The sequence below is a fragment of the Microcaecilia unicolor genome, chromosome 1 (assembly GCF_901765095.1).
Source record: "Microcaecilia unicolor chromosome 1, aMicUni1.1, whole genome shotgun sequence".
NCBI classification, from domain to species: Eukaryota; Metazoa; Chordata; class Amphibia; order Gymnophiona; family Siphonopidae; genus Microcaecilia; species Microcaecilia unicolor.
Window position 1 is genome coordinate 586384848 of NC_044031.1, and position 7471 is coordinate 586392318.

Sequence of the window (7471 nt, forward strand, 5' to 3'; positions counted from 1 at the left end):
CCAGGGGAAACAAATGCCATTTTCCATGTCTTTGCCAGGCACTGGCATTGAATATCTGGTTATACATAACTAGAAAACACCTATCTGGTTAAGTGGGATATTCAGCACTTAACCGGATAAATGAAAACCAGATAAAGATAGAAATACGTTTTATGTAGTAATATTTATCTGGTTAACTTAGAGGCCCTTTTATTTCAGGGGTGTAGCCAGACTTCGGCGGGAGGGGGATCCAGAGCCCGAGGTGAGGGGGCACATTTTAGCCCTCCCCTGGCGCTGCCGACCCACCGCCGCCGCCACCACTATCAACAACTTTGACCCCCCCCACCGTCGACCCTCTTGACCCCCCTCCCACCACCAACCCTCTCCCGCCGCTGCTATCGCCTACCTTTGCTGGCGGGGGACCCCAAGCCCCGCCAGCCAAGGTTCTCTTCTTCCGGCACAAGGCTTTGTTCTGTTTCTGTGAGTCTGACGTCCTGCACATACAATGGGGGAGAGTTGGCGGCGGGAGGGGGGTCAAGAGGGTCGTCGGCAGGGGAGTCCAGGGCCAAATTTACTGGGGGCCCAGGCCCCTGTGGCCCCATGTAGCTACGCCACTGCTAATTGGCAGTAAGCCTTCACGTGCCAAATTGGAGTTACCGCTCGGTTACCGCGTGGCCCTTGTGGTAATTTCAAGTTTGGTGCGCGTCTTCTATGTGCATCTGAAAAATAACATTTTTTTCTGACACGCGTAGGTCATTACCGCCCAAATTCTTTACCGCTAGGTCTATGGCTGGCGTTAAGGTCTCAGACCCAAAATGGACAAGCGGCAAGTTTGATTTTGCTGCACGTCCATTTTTTGGGGGAAAAAAGAGGCCTTTTTTACAGGCGTGCTGAAGAATGGATCGGCGCGTGCCCAAAACCCGAGCCTACACTACCGCAAGCCATTTTTCAGCGCGCCTTTGTAAAAGGACCCCTTAATTTTTGCTTCTGGTCAATAATCCAGATCCATTAACAGATCATATTATTATAAACCAGGTTAAATATTTTCTTTTGCCTCTTATTAAAATACTAGGCATTCTGCAAGATCAATCTCTCTTTTTAGTACCTCAAATTAATTCTATGGTTAAGAGCTCTTTTTTTTTAATGAGGAAATTAAGAAAGATTAGGTTTTTTTTAAATTGAACAATTTAGGTTGCTTGTTCAGGCATTACTTATGTCAAAATTGGATTATTATAATGCAATTGTTTTGAGGTACTTCCAGACATAATCTTCAATGTTTACAGACAATACAAAAAACTGCAATTAGCCTGATTTTTTCTTTACATAAGTATGACAGGATTTTATGTGGATCTTCATTGGCTTTCTATGGAGGCCAGGATCATGTTTACATTTTCTTGTATATTATTTCATGTCCTTCAAGGTGATTGTGCTGAATATTTGTTGTTCCATTTCAAATTTTCAAGGTCTATTAGAAGTAGAAGAACTTTAAACTGTTCTTTTGCATTTCCTTCAATTAGAGGGGTTAAGAGGTCTAGGATTTGTGATATGCTTTTTGTTTATCAATCACCTAAAATATGGCTGTATTACTCTGTTTTTAAACAAATTTGATTATGTACAGTTTAGAAAGATGCTTAAAACTGTTTTTTTTTTTTTAGAAATTTCTTACTTCTAACTAGGGTGTCTCTTGATTCATTTTTATTTTATCAGGACTGTTGTTCTAATCTTATTGTGAACCGCTTCGAACTGATAAAGGTATTAGTGGTATAAAAAATTATAACCTGTACGCTGAAGAAAAGGACAAGAAGATGGATAGGAGAGTCCCAAGTGAGCAGAGAGGACATCAATATAATACAGAAAGATGGGAGGGAGAGGGGAGAAGAAACCTATCCCAAAGGCAACAAACGCTACAGGCCACTTTTTTTACTCTTGCTTCATCAGGGCTACAGAGCAGTAAGGGCCCTGTTTACTAAGGTGCACTAGTGTTTTTAGCACGTGCATAAAATTAGTGTGTGCTGGGTAGGCAACCATAGGAATATTGTGGGTGCCTACAGCACGTGCTGATGGCTAGTGCTGGCTAAAAACACTAACATGCCTCTAGTGAAGCTTAGTAAACAGGGCCCTAAGGACTCCCAATTAGAAATAGTACCAGTTCATCACGGTCTTACCTGAATCTCCATTACCCAAATTGCAAAGGACTAAAATACAAGACAACCCATGCGTCCAACTTCTCTTACATAGGCACGCGTCTGTGGAACGCATTGCCACAAGTGGTGAAAACAACTTATGACTACCTAAAATTCAGAAAGTCATTAAAGACTCACCTATTCGGAAGGGCATATCCGAATGACCCAACTTAAATGACTCAACCCTGCAACACTTCACTATTAAAGATCGTATTGGACATTGATGAACTCTTTTACCTCAACCCAACTTGATTGAATCTTATCTTCCCTATCCCAACACAACATTTTGTACCTATCCTGTACCGGATTTGGCGAATGCCTTCACGGTATTATGTAAGCCACATTGAGCCTGCAAATATGTGGGAAAATGTGGGATACAAATGTAACAAATAATAATAATAATAATAATAGTAAATAATAAAGTGACGGGAAATCCAAAGTGGGCTTGCTGCTTGCTACACAGGATGTACCACTGGGCACAGTCCTAGTATGCTGTCATTTCGGGCCGGATTGTACCCAGCGGTAATCAGGCAGTGCCGTGCGCTGCCCGGTTACCGCCAGGTTAATGCGGAAGCCCTTCCCACCACCTCAGTGGGTGGCGGTGAGGGCTCCCCCTGAAATGGCTGTGCGGCAAGTGCTTTATTTGCCGCAGGGCCATTTCCTGCAGGAAGTCGAGACCAAGCTGTGGTAAAAGGGTGCCAGCGATGGCCCCCCTTTTGCCACAGCCTGGTAAAAGGGGCCCTAAGTATTTTACAGATGAGGAACATGACACACTACAGGAAAGGGTAGTCAAAAACTGTAGCATTCTAGGTGGCACACAATCCACGTGAATTTTCAGTGTAACCAGGCCATTAAAAAAAATAAAAATCTGGTGTCACCTCACTACTGAGGTTAGATCACCTAGGACATCCTCATCCTGCCAGATAAAAAATTGGATGCAAGAAAACCAGATAGAGAGGTAAAAAAAGGAAAAACACCAGAATAGCATTGATTATAGAGGTGCTAGTCCCAAATGATTACTCTGTGATTTACCTGGAGAAAGAGAAAATCCTCAAGTACCAAGAAATGTAATCTGAGACTGAGAAAATGTGGCAGAAAGATACAGAAATATTTCCCATTGTTTTTGGAGCCACAGGTCTGATGTCAAAAAAACACATTTCTAAACACACTTGGATAAGTTACCTATGCATGTTACATCTTATGAACTCTAGAGGGAAGTTCTCTTTGGCACAATGCAAGTTTTATGGCGAGCATTAGCAGTATACCAAAAAAGCAACCAAAAGGTAAAGGTAAGAACCCCCCCCCCCCCCCCCCATGCCAGCACAGGAAAGTAAGGGTGGACCAGGAAATCTCATCAGCTGAAGGTGGGTTGAAGCAACTTTATTCATCACCAGATATGTATATGACCCAACACGGGGCTGTGATTCGACAGAACAACCATCTGCTTCAGGGGTCAAACACTTGCGACTAGAATTCACAAAGTATGGGTGCAGAATGTAGAGTGATATACCTTGTAATGAGAAAACCACTGCAAAGCAGTGAAAATTCAGCGTCTGTTGAGTTTCACCGTGTACAAGGATCATCCAGTCTCCCTCAAGTTTTTGGAAGGGCCACCCTTTCATCCTACTCAGTGTGCAAAACTAACCCATTTGGAGAAATCCCCCCCCCCCCCCCCCCCCGAGATCACCAGCTGGGACTTTTGGCAGATCATAAGGAACATGTGCATGGTGATGCCCTCAAGTTTCATCTGAAGCTATCACTGATAATGGCAAGCCAGATGAAGACACTCCTTTAATTACAAAATCCCACAAGACCAACACTTCTGCACCAATGCTTTGTATAGGAATTTCACAATTTCTATAGGCATAATAGCCTCAACTTTTTCAAAATAGAATAAACCTTCTACCCATGCACCAGTAGTGAACTATTCCCAGTCAACCATCAAACGTTCTGAAATTCTCACCAAATGTAGATAGAGACATATGCTCAACAAACCAAAGAGTCCATCTGAATCTGAGACAACTAAAAAGAAATTCTAGATAAAAATTGTTTAAAATATCCTTTTATCATGACTCATTTCAGCAAATAAGAGAGTAATTCTTTAACATTGCACATGCAAACGTTTTCCTGTATGGGCACCAGAAATCGTTCAGAATGAAAGTATGTGAACACATCTGCTTTGCAAATTATTCCAGGGGTTATAACTGATCTTTGACGTGCAAATTTCCCAGCTTAATACATGCACATATTTGATAAAACATGCATATTAATACCAGCTCAGTTTCACCCCCCTCCGCTCAGTCTGGATAAATTCATATATATACAACTATTATGTGTATAAGTTAACATGTTAGTAATCACTATTTCTGCTGATCAAACACTGTACTTTGCAACTCCATCTCTGTTCCACCCACAGTTTGCCCCAGAGAATGCCATCTTGTTGCCATTCATATTTAAGCATGTATATGAATGTCTTGGAACTTGAGAAGAGCAGTTTTCTGTGTGGAAAACCTGTTTTACACCTAGGAAATGCTCTTTAAGATTATTCCTGGCAATTTTAGAAGGTTATCTGTGTAAAAAGCATTTATATGCCGAAGCGCCTTTTAAAATTACCCCAACATGGACTTAACCGCATGCTAAATCTGAACTACTGCCAGCCCAATGTGTCCATCGGTGGTAGTTCTGGGTTGAGTGTGCACCATTTCTGGTACTTTGGAAATTTTTAATTTTTTCCCAGTGTGGCGGTAATCGGGCAGCGCATGCTTCCAGGCTACTGCGGGAGCCCTTACTGCCACCTCAATGGGTGGTGGTAAGTGCTCCCTGCCGCATGGCCACACTGTAAGGGTTATCTTACTGCATGATCATTTTTGGGGGGGATTTTGCCCGCTGCAGTAAAAAGGGCCTTGGCATGCAGGAAAAATGGTCCCCGCCACTACCTCAGGGCCCTTTTTCCCGTAGCTTAGTAAAAGGACCACCTAAGGTTATAAAGCATTTTCCACATGTAAACATTCCATTGGTGGTGTGCATTTTTTATAGTGCTTAGGGGATCTTTTCATAGGAGCCAACCTTTCAAAATGATTGGAGGTGCTGAAATTTTTTTTACAGGTGGTGCATTCCCCCCTCCCTCTCCCCACCCCCTCCCTTTGTCCCCCTCCCCATCCCCCTCCCTCCCCTTCCCCGTCCCCCCTCCCTCTCCCCTGTCCCCTGTCTCCTCTCCCTCATCCCCCTCCCCCTCCCTCCGAGTTCCAGGCCCCTCCTCCCTCTGAGTTCCAGTCCCTCCCTCGCTCCCAGTTCCAGTCTCTCCCAGTTCCAGAGTCCCCCCTCCCTCCCTCCCTTCGAGTTCCAGGCCCCCTCCCTCCGAATTTTAAAAGTCATCTTACCTCATCGTGGTTACGGCGGCAGCAGCAGTGAAAAGCATGCAGGCTCGGCGCTTAGTTCAGTCTTCCCTTCTCTCTCTCAGCTCTGGTCGGCGTGGATCTCTAGATGCACTACATAGAATCCAGAGGTCTGTGCCCAAATTTGAGTACCCAACTTTTGGGTGACCTATACAGAATCCGGAGGATAGTACCTCTGAATATTCTTATTGACAATCTCTGCATTATGCAGATAGGGGAAGATTCTGTATATGGTGCCTACAAAATCAGTGCTGAAATCAATGACGACTAAGCATATTTTATAATCTAGGTGCCGGTTATAGAATACGCTTTGTTCATATTTCAGTGCCTAAATCTACACGCATCCATTTACACCAACAAAAAACGTGGCATAAATCCTGGCATGTAGATATAGGTGCACTGGGCCATATTCTATAAGTAGGCGTGTAAATTTCAGAATGCCTACGAAATGCCCATTTCCCTGCACATAACCAAGCCCCTAACTCATGTTAGAATTTCATACACATTGTTACAGAATACACTTAGCGAATTGTGCGACTAAATTTGTGCTCATTATTGCTTAAGTGCTGTTATCAGCGCTCATTAGCATACTAAGCCAATTAAGTTGCACGCATTGTTATAGAATTGCTTCAGATGCGCTATATAGAATCCAGGGGAAAGTGCCTGGGTGGCATGTGGATGAAGCAAGGGGAATTCTGGAACTTACCCTGATAGTAGCAATATTCAATCTGCTAACCAGATAACATAGGACAAATAGAAGGCCACCCTAAGAGGCCCTTTTACAAAGGCGCATAGGTGCCTATGCGCATCCAACACATGCCAAATTGGAACTACTGCCCGGCTATCACGGGCCCTGGGCCAAAATTCCATTTTTGATGTGCGTTCAAAACATAGAGTAGAAAATATTTTCTATTTTCTACCTCGTGGCATTTTCCCGGAGGTAATCAGAAGTTTACATGCACTGGCCTCTTACTGCCCGGTTAGCACATGAGACCTTACCGCTAAGTCAATTGGTGGTGGTAAGGTCTGAGGCTGAACATGGACGTGTGCTGGTTTTAATTTTGTCGCACGTCCAGTTTTCGGCTACAAAAAAAATGCCTTTTTTTCCAGGCGCACTGAAAAATTGACCTGCGCGTGTCCAAAACACCAGTGCAGGCCACATTTAGGTAAAAGGGCCCCTTAGGTACCAGGAAAGTTATCTGGATGACAGACTATTGCCACTACTCAGAAAAGATCCAGTATTAACTGCCTTATCTGGATATTCAATACCGGCCATTATCTGGAAACTGGCATTGAATATCTGGACATTTTTTGACTGCTGCAGCTGGCATTTGAAATAAATACTGATCACGGTGGCTGAATATTGACCTGTGTGTTATTAATTTTTGGATTTATGGGGAGCTTCTTTCCAAATTCTTTCATTGCTTGACTAATTCTTGTTTTATATCTAACTTGGTATACAGGAAGATGAACCAGTGAGGTGAGAAACAAAACAGGAGCAAACAGTTCACAGAACCGAAAAAGGCTTTATTGCTTGATGAGTCAACCAGTGTCTGTGGCACAGAAAATACAGACTTTACATGGATTACGAGATAAAGTATCACGTTTTGAAAGCACACTGCAGCATCTGGGTTGGCCTTTTACAAAGGCACACTAGCGTTTTTAGCGTGTGCTGAAATAAGCATGTGCTAAATGCTAGAGATAACCATATATTCCTATGGGCATCTTTAACATTTAATGTGCCCTAAAAACACCTCTGTTCCTTTGTAAAAGGCCCCCCTGAGTGCACTAAATGTAATACAGTAATCTAAGACTTGCTTCTTGAATGGTGTCTCCACCTAGCTTTTGCCAGCAATATGCACTACCTTCAGAATTGTATGATTCCTGATGCAGGCATTTGCTTCTTAAATGTGG

The 7471-nt window shown here is 43.4% G+C and overlaps 1 long non-coding RNA gene across 1 annotated transcript; it reads right to left on the bottom strand.

Annotated features, from left to right (window-relative positions):
* Positions 1 to 1098: 1098 nt before the first annotated feature.
* On the bottom strand, positions 1099 to 7133 carry LOC115460439. Its single transcript, XR_003940491.1, has 3 exons — positions 7019 to 7133; positions 2455 to 2459; positions 1099 to 1111 (listed from the first exon to the last, which is right to left on the bottom strand). It is a non-coding gene; the product is annotated as an uncharacterized LOC115460439 (long non-coding RNA).
* Positions 7134 to 7471: the final 338 nt, after the last annotated feature.